This window comes from Etheostoma spectabile, chromosome 1 (genome assembly GCF_008692095.1).
Source record: "Etheostoma spectabile isolate EspeVRDwgs_2016 chromosome 1, UIUC_Espe_1.0, whole genome shotgun sequence".
NCBI lineage: Eukaryota > Metazoa > Chordata > Actinopteri > Perciformes > Percidae > Etheostoma > Etheostoma spectabile.
This window is the reverse complement of record NC_045733.1, coordinates 15,788,361-15,798,371: the sequence shown is the minus strand read 5'-3', so window position 1 is coordinate 15,798,371 and position 10,011 is coordinate 15,788,361.

Here is a 10,011-nt window from a genome sequence, read left to right as displayed (position 1 = left end):
ACACACACACACACACACACACACACACACACACACACACACACGCCTCTCTCTCTTTCGGGAGCAGGAGAGTCTGCGTCTCGTCCTCCTCTCGTCCCACTTACTCTGATGATCTGGTTTCTCACATTTTCACATGAACCCAAAGGTACCTGAGGTTTTGTAACCAACTTCTCCGTAGATTTTTTTTCTCACCGTTCCAACAGATCAGTTTTTGCTGTTTGATAATAATCAGTTGTATTTGTGCACATCTCGGCACATTTGAAATATGGAGCACAGACGCTGAAATCAATATAAAACAAGTATTTTGTGAAGAAATTAGTTTTTTATTTCTCCTCAAGGACAACGGGAAGGGATGTCCCTTTTTACCAATGGGTGCTCATGAGAGAGACCTTTCTGTTTGTTTTGAATTGTTATGAAAGGGCCCGTTTGTTTGACTATGCTGGCTGTTGTCAAGGAAACCCACATTCCCCAGAGTACTGTTCATGTTAATTGTTTTATTCCTCCCACTCTCCTCCTCCTCTCGCTTCTGGACACGGACACAATCAAGCAAGTGTGGACGGCCTCACATGTTTGAATCCTCTCTCTTTATGTCCCTCTGTCTGTCTCTGTCTCCTTCTTTCCGTCTGTCTGTCTCTGTTCCTGTTTTGTATTTTCCTCTCTCTGTGCCTCTCAGGATCTTGTTGGTCTCTCCCATCCTGGACCTCTTCTCTCGCTCGTCCCTAGAGGCCACGAAACAGCTGTTTGGCAAAACAAGATAACCTCGTACGTACTTTTGAGAATTTATTTGCTGTGAAATCGTTTGAGTTGGGAGGACCTAAGCCAAGTTTATAGCTCAAGGCAAAGCTAAAAGGAAGAGAATGCAACTGTTGGCAAGCACATTATATATATATACATTGTAATACCTCAAAAAAAGTCTCATCTGCAGTTAGAGAAAATGTCCACGCTTGATTCTCAGTGCACTCCAGGAGTTATTTGGAGATGAAGTCTTCAGTGTGCTTATTTGCCATTTTGTGAATTTCTGTTACCCAGAAAGCCCTGTAGAGGTCCCATAGTAGTGATGATTGCGTAGTAACATCAAAAGAGCATTTTTATACTTACATTTTTTGACTATGTTGCCCCAACAATTACTTTACGTTGTACCTTACATATTTACAGTTGTTTTGATGGTACCCTGCCATGTATTCCTCAGGCCAAAGCCTTCCCTTTACTTATTAGATATTTGCATATCGCCTCATATCTATGGTTGTGATAACAGCTGAAAACGGCCATTCAATTGGCTGATAACATTCAAAGCGGGTGATGTAGGAGGCTACTTCAAGGTATGGTCAGTACAATGTGACATCGCTTTTGGGCGTAGTTACAGGTGCAACGGAGCACACTTCTGACTAGGGTAGGAAAATTCTGGGAATAGTCAAGGTGGAAACTTTCAATGGGAAATAACAGGAATAATGGAAATATAGGGGTTGTTTGTTCCGGCTGCGTATACCATGCCATATATAGATAATTCCCAGACCTTTCTTCACAGCGCAGTGTGGAGTAGGCTATGGTCTGGCTACACCACCTACGTTTCTATTCTGGAATAAGGGGAAAAACACTCTGACTTGTTTGTATTTCTTTAAACAAATCACATATGTCCTCGGCCGTGCTCAGTCCCAATAGGGAACATAGCGAGAGTGGACGGACATCCAGCGCGTCTCTCACGCTTTGTTGAATTGATCTGTTATTAAATAAATTAAATCATTTAGCACTGTAGTGAACTTTCATTGAACAATAAACAAACATTCCCTATTCTCCATCCATCCATCTTCATCTGCTTATCCGGGGTACGAGGGTAGCAGCTCCAGCAGGGGACCCCAAACTTCCCTCTCCCGAGCCACATGAACCAGCTCCGACTGGGGGATCCCGAGGCGTTCCCAGGCCAGGTTGGAGATATAATCCCTCCACCTAGCCCTGGGTCTTCCTAGAGGTCTCCTCCCAGCTGGACGTGCCTGGAACACCTCCCTAGGGAGGCGCCCAGGAGGCATCCTTACCAGATACTCGAACCACCTCAACTGGCTCCATTCCCCAAAAGACTAAACCTAAATACTGATACTTATCCTCTCTATGGACTTCATGTCAGACTCAAATTTTATGTGTACATGTGTATTAAGCTTAACTTTCCTTGGAAGGTTTCCGGATATTTAGACCCTGACCACATCCATCAGTGATACTCTATCTGGACGGTTCTACGTGCGAGAGACTTAAAAAAAAAAACTTTATTCTTATTTTTTTACATACAGTACAATTTAGTGAACGTTTCAACCAGAGAGGGCAGTGCAAGTTATTATTATTATTTTTTTTTACTGCATTCCCATTTTTGCGTCACGCACACATGTATATATAATAAAGCAAACAATACACTGTAAAGTTTCCACCTAGTCATAGCATTTCCTTCTCCCCTCAGTGTCCTCTCGCAAACGAATGCTTTTGATGCTTGTCGAAGCATTTTTGCCTCCTGGACTATGGGTAAACCCCTTGGCTTGGCATGTCCTACTCTGACTCACATCCTTGTGACAGTTATAGCAAAACATTTATGACATCCAGCAAGAGTTTTGGATATCTTTTGCTCTTTTTTTAGTTGCCAATTTGGTATAATTTGATGGCCTTACAAATGTATTCATGTCATTTAAAGACATGAATACATTTGGATTGGATTCAAAGGATTATTTGAACTCTCCTCACTTCTGAAGTCATTTTTAACTCATTAGGCCAGCGCATGTAATCGAATCAAAGGGTAGTTAAATCAAAACAGTTTTTCTTTACACAAAGTTCTGTGGTATTTAGCCTTCAGTAATGGGAATGCTGGTCGTGGGTTCATTTCCAATAGAAACATGATCTGACAGCACAGATGCAGAGGGAAGGATGAGAGGGAACCGCTCTACTTTTTTCCTTAACTCTGGCTGTCTTTGTATCGCCTCCCCAGAGATTTCTTTGATTTTCCTTCTTCTAAGATTTTTTGTGGCGCTTCCTATTGTCTTCATTGACAACTTTGGCTGGCTTGTGAACCATTGCTGTTGTGTGCCTGCAAAGCCTGCTTCAGATACTTTATGTGTTGTTAGGTTACACAAATAATACATGAAATGATATGACTGGTGTAAAATTGGCTCTAATTGTGTTTGTCTTTGTCCTGTATCATCCTTGTAAAATATGTTCAGGTTATGTTGTATGAGTTAGGTTTTATTAAACTACAGGACATTTCATATAATTAGAAAACATCTTCCAGCTAAATCATGAATAATTCAGTCTGAGGGTGGAGAGCCTGAGTAATACTGGTGACACTACCAGTTTTGTGGTAATCAATTAACAACCCCTATTCATGTAAATTGAAATGTAATGTTGAAATATTCAGGTTATGTTCATGGTTTGTTTGGTTGAATTCAATTGAATTCAATTTTATTTACAATGTCAAATCATAACAGAGGTTATCTCAGGACGCTTTGCAGGCAGAGCAGGTCTAGACCACGCTATGATTTACAGAGACCAACAATCCCCCTCAAAAGAGAGCATTACACTATTGTTATAGTAGTTTTTCTCTGGACTGGAAAATTTCAATTAAATTTCAATAAACCTTCTATATACATATTTTAACTGCACTAAGGTCTCCATTTATCAGATATGTATGAATTGATTTCATGAGAAATCATAAAGTATATTACAATAATTTTAAAAACTGTGGCCATAATAACCAAAAAACTAGTCTAATGCAATTTAAGGCATCTTATTGAACTTTGGTGACCAAGGCTAGCTGTTTCTCCAGCTACCTGTCTTTATGCTAAGCTAGGCTAATCGTGCCTTGACTCCCGCTACATAATTATATCAGTTTAGTAATAATATTATAATCAGTTTATAAACATCAGTTTAGTGACAAACTTCTCATCCTAAGGCCTTTATACACCAGGGGTGTTTTTCAGTGCGATTAATTCGCACATCAATATACTTTTTGGAATTGTTTTTGTTATGAGTACTTTCACACAGAACGTGAATATTATGCAGCAAAAATCAAACATAATTTTTTTGCCTTATACAATGCTAAATGATTTCATTTATTAAATAACAGATGAATTCAACAAAGCGTGAGAGACGAGAAGGTAGATTTTTGTGAGCTTTCCCACAGCAAATAAAGACCTATCACGTTGCGCCCATACTCACAAGAATTTTAAATCAACAACACAGATAGTCCGAGGTCCAAGATAAGAAACTTTATTCCTTTACTCTGAAAAAGAAGCTAATAAGTGTTTGTTTTTTTCCAAAATGTTGAATTATTTGTTTAGACTGCTAACTCTTCAGACTGTCTGTCCAACATAGATACAGATAATCACAGATAGACCATAGCTGGACAGTTGTCACAGCAGCATGAACTTGATACCAAATATGCTTCACAACAAAACACAGCAGTAAATCTAGGCCAAACCTTGTCATATTTGTTATCATACTGTTTACAATTTTTTTTAAAGAATACCAGCAACATGCTTTTATAATTCCACGATGCTGCCTGCCAAAGGATGCTGTGAGCCAAACAGCTACCCTATCTGCTTGAGTTTGCTCCCATCTTGATCCAAGTTGAGTCACTGTGAGCATCCACCCAGCCCCGAGAGAGCAACTACACACTGAGGAAAGTTACAGTCTGTCAGCCACAGAGAGACCCCAGATACAAGCAAGTCCTGTGAATCCAATCCATCTTTAAACCCTGTAGGTCTTTACAAAGGACTTTTTTTTCATAGCTGTCATCCAGGGATTGTCTCATTCTCACCCTAACCCAGAGAAGTATGTATTCACTCTTGAGTCTGTATCATTTATGTGATAAAGAGACTAATTCTTTCACAGTCAAAGCTCATCTTGAGATAACATCTTGCCTCATAGCAATTCAAAATGTGTGTGTGCACTTTCAAGGAGGCAACAAGTGGTTTGGTGTGTGGCACAAAGTCAGGAGAAATCATCTGCTCCACAGGAGACACTGTATTCATATATCTCATGTTCCTTTCAGAGCTTCAGGGACAGTACATGTTGAACATATCTGTGTGACTCAGATATCCCGAAACATCATCAACACAATGACTGTTATTCAGCTGCAGGTTTCCTGTTATGCTTACATTTCTGATGGCAGGGACCATGATCTCTTTTTTTTCCCCTCTCTCTAAGTTGATTCTCCTCCTCCTGTTTTTCTGAGGATATCACGGCTCATAGGTCAGAGGTTAAACTCTACCAGCCAGGTGGTCTGACAACACGACTCAAGCTTGAACATGGAGTCTATCAGCATACCAGTAAGATCTCTTTTGACCATAATAAGCACCCAGCAGATCACAAATCATACTCACTTAGCCCTTTTGATGATGAAATGATTTTCTTTTCTCTTGTCCAGACCCAATTGTCTCTGTGCGTGTGTGTGTGAGTGTGTGTGTGTGTGTGTGTGTGTGTGTGTGTGTGTGTGTGTGTGTGTGTGTGTGTGTGTGTGTGTGGTGAGTGAGATAGGGGTCAGGATTTTGACCTCCAATGGATCAGGCACCACTGACATTTTGTTTCCAAACTTTGTACAGTGTGTTTATTAGTATTAGCCCTCCTGTTTGCCTCGGGTCAATTTGACCCATTTTCAAAAAGTTCCCATATATCAGAATTATTTTTTTTTTTTCTTTTTATAAAATGTTGAAAAAGCTTCAAAAGTGTCAAAAAAGAAGACCAAAACGTTGAATTTTTTTTTTTTTTATCTAAGATTGTTACCCAGAAAACCCCAAAGTTGCATGGTCTGCAGGAAGACAACACAAGGGTTAATATACATTTTACTAATACATCACAGTACATTTAGCCAGATTCCATTGGGTGCCCTCCTAAAAAAAGAACAAGTTAGGAAAAAGGCAGCACTATAGTGGTGAACCAGACTGAGGCAGCATTCAGACCGACTTTAGCTGCCCTTGAATGAGACCAGTCCAGTGGGACAACCAAAGGATTGGACATAAAGTCAAATTCAAATAACCCTGAGGGGAATATGAATATCTGAACTAAATGGCATGGCAATCCATCTAGTAGTTGTTGAGATATTAGTCTGGACCAAAGTGGTGGGTCATGGTGACCATTATTACCATCATTACCATCCTTGGAGCCTTGGCGCTATGTGACCAACAAGCATCAGCAGTCAATTAGTAGTAAATACATTTAACATAAACAATGTACACAGCGCTGCAGAGGAGGGTCTGGCCAGTCCACACAGTGTTCCAGGATGGGAGAAAAACATGTTCGGTTTATTGGCATTTCTTTAAACCAATCACAACTGTCATGACCAGCGCTAAGTTCCACACAGAGCCGCTATAAAATAGCCTCAGGAAGGAACATGGTGGAACGTGTGTACTTTATATTGTTTTAGTCTTGCAACAGAGCACTGGTTGTCTCAATTTAACCTGCAAAGATCTGAGGAGCAGTTAATCACAGTCCTAGAATTTAAAATTTTAACACAAAGAAAGCGGAAGGTAACGGACATCCGGGCAAAAATAGTGTGATCTGGCGGAATTTTCGGCAGCACTGGAGCAATCCTGGAAGTGGAATTTCACGAAGATAGACTAGAAATAATCAAGTCAGATTTAGGTGAATATTTAGCTTTTTTGTCACAGTAGGGGTGTATTTTTTTTTCTCAAATTGAGCCTAAATTCTCACATGTCAGACCTCAAGTAGGCAGCTAGAAGTGAAGTTGTTTTAAATGGTTACTGTTACAACCCTCCCAGAGATAATGTTTTTTGATGATGTGTTTGTTTTGAAACTGGTATGAGAAGAAGAAAAAGTGCTTCCAGAAATCCCTGGAAGGCGTCAGATGTTTGTCTCATGAATCAGAGCTTGATAATGGCTGATTCACAGATATAAACACAATAAACTCAGCTGGTGTTTGGCAGGAGAGATGCTTCATGGAATCTAATGTTGTAATGTCAGTTTGAGGGAGGTAGACCAAGTCTGAGACGTATGATTGCCCCCTAGTCTAATTGTTGGTCAATTGAAACTATCTAACTGAATCAGTATGAATCAAAGCCCAAAACTTAAATAACTGTTGCTCAGCAAAGAGATTTGCTGTTTTTATCTCATGTATGACATGACGGAATATAATCTGTTTTCTGGGTCTTTTCTAGTTATCATTCAAAGGTTCTTATCCATAATCAGAGCAGTGCCAAAGATGACAACATTTTTTTTGTTGAGATTGAAAGTTAATTTTTGGACCGTAGAAACGGCAGTTGTGAAAACAAGGTCCACCACGATATACACACATTTTATTCACATGCATTACACGTGACAATTCTGTTCTCTGCTCTGCACTGACTATTGTGTTGACCATGCAGATCATCGGGGTGAAGTAAGAGCCTGAGCGTGTCAGAGCTGAAAGCGATTGCTGTTACTGATTGGTCTTAAAAATAGACTTTGTCGGGCTGGGGGCTTTAACGCCACGGGCCAGGGTGGGGATATGGCTGGAGTTGTTGCCCTGAGCAGGGCTCTACTGCTGGGTAGCTTGTGAATGGGGATGTAATGATTACCGGTGTAACGGTAAACCATGATAAAAATGTTGATGATAACAATTCACCGTTTTCATTTAAAACATCATTATTATCACGGTGGATTACCGCGGTGTGGAAACCGTGTGTTGAATCCTTCCCAGCTTCATCCGAGTGTCGTGACGTTGCCGCGCAGGTGCACTGCGTAGCCTGCAACATGCGTTTCTTGAAGTTGGAATCATGGCGGAAGGCGGCGATGACAGCGCTCAGGACCTCTGAGAGGTCTAAGTATGAAGAATAGACATATTTTGGTTATTATAAGAATGGCAAAGGACAGTTGATTGAAGATAGTTATATGTCTGCAGAACGTGCAGGTTAAAAGCTGCTGCTAAAGGCATTGAACACACTTTTAAAAATGCACCGATAGTACAGAAAACATGATCATTTTGGTCACTATAACCGTGAGGTTAAATTTTCATACCGTTACATCTGTAATTTTGAATTCACCAAAGTTTTATCTTATAACCTATAATAATACATTATCATTTATTTGCTGATTGTATTTTGTATTGTTGATCTAAATCTGCAAAGTAATTTAAGCTACTAATTTAAATGTAGTGGAGTAAAAATTACAATATTTGCCTCTGCGATGTAGTGAATTAGAGGTATAAAGTAGCACACGCAAGTAAAATACCTCAACATTGTACTTGAGTAATGTACTTTGTTATTCCACCACTGCTGTATTTGCCAAACAGGCTGAGCAACTAACACAAAAACACGTTACTGTGCTTCTGTGTTCACACCAGAAAATATTTACAGTATGTGTACGCCTATTCATTGTTTGACCTGTCTTGCGCCCACAAAACAACGGTTGCCATACATAGTAACCAGGGCAGCATCCCTGACCAGCAGGAAGTGTGGAGCTGTTCGGGTTAATGAGAGCTTCCGTGTGGGATGGGGTGTGTTCACAGCAGGAGGGAGACCTCTGAGTCATTCTGACAAAGGGGATTTTCCATGTTTTTATGACAGTGGGTATATTGTTTTAGTGTCTCAGGCTATTAATGTTTTCCTGTCTGGGCCATTTTTTTAGTTTTATTTATTATTATATATTTAAAATATTTCCACATACCAAAGGGTGTCTTAACAAGGTATGTAATTTTGCTACTTGTGCCACTATTCTTTTTTTAATAAAGTAGGAAAAGACACTTGATTTCTGAGTTTGAGTTATTTATTGTCATATGCACAAAAATTAAACAGTTGGCAATGAAAATCCTAGATCACAGGTTTCATCCAACAATGCTTTTTAAATATATGTAGGCTATAAAAATAAAACCCTGCAACTAAAGCAAATTGAATCTAAGACATAAAAATGTTACAGTCAAGTTAAAATGGAGATAAAATATAACCTATAATAAAAAATAACTCATATATTTTATGTAGCCCATGTTCTATTTTTCACTTGTTTATTTTCACTTGTTTCATTTAATCAACTACATCACCTACTTTGAGAGAATGTCATTTTGCTCGAATCGGCCTTTCTTATCCTGTTTTATTTCTGGTTCTTGATGCTTCTTCATAATCAGCTTAACTGCAGTAGAAACGAGGAGCTTTCCAACTGGCAAAATGTAACAGTTCTTGATTGCAGGTTTTCACTTTAAACTGTCAGACTAAGGTTGAAGTGTTGTATTATTGAATACATACAGTCTCGGTCGAGGGGCTGCAGCACGAAATGGCCTACAGCCAGTTTGGCTCGACTTCAGGTCTGTGAGTAATTATGTTATGTGCTGATCTTGGACCTGGGCTGTAGCACACACACACACGCGCGCACGCACGAGTCACGATGCATCATGATATGTCACCTCCTCAGTGTTATTATGTAATGTTGCAATGTTGCAACACATTGTTTTCATCAACTAATTCAAACATTCCAGTATACATGTACTCCCCTTTTTATTGTATCTGTTCCTAAAAAAAAAAAGACCAGCCTGGTCTCACAGAATTCCGTGAAATGATCACGAACTGTTACCAGGGCATTACGTGGTGGTGGCGCGGTATGTTTGAAAATTCGTCACCAGGGAAACCATTTCCAAAGTAAAGTCAATGAGAAGATAACGTAGCATTAAGAGCGACAACGGTAGCGAGTAGTATGAAAGCTCGAAAATCCGTGTTGGAGGTTGCTGGGGTGGTGGATGGGTCAAACAACACAGGACTTTCACCCGGGAGACCGGAGACCGGAGATCATGTCCCGTGTGTCATGATTCCTAAACCCAACCGTCGTGTTCTTCTTTTCCTAAACCCAACCCGTTCTTCTTTTCCTAAACCTAACCCGTTCTTTTTTTCCTAAACCCAACCTGTCCGCTGTATACGACCGACCCGTTCTTCTTTTCCTAATCGCAACCCTTGTCCCACCACCCACAAACTTTTATTTAACTTAAGGGGCCGTGTTAATTTCATGGAATTGTTCCGTGGGCCCATCACAGAATTTTGTTTGGCAGCAGAAAAAAAGGGT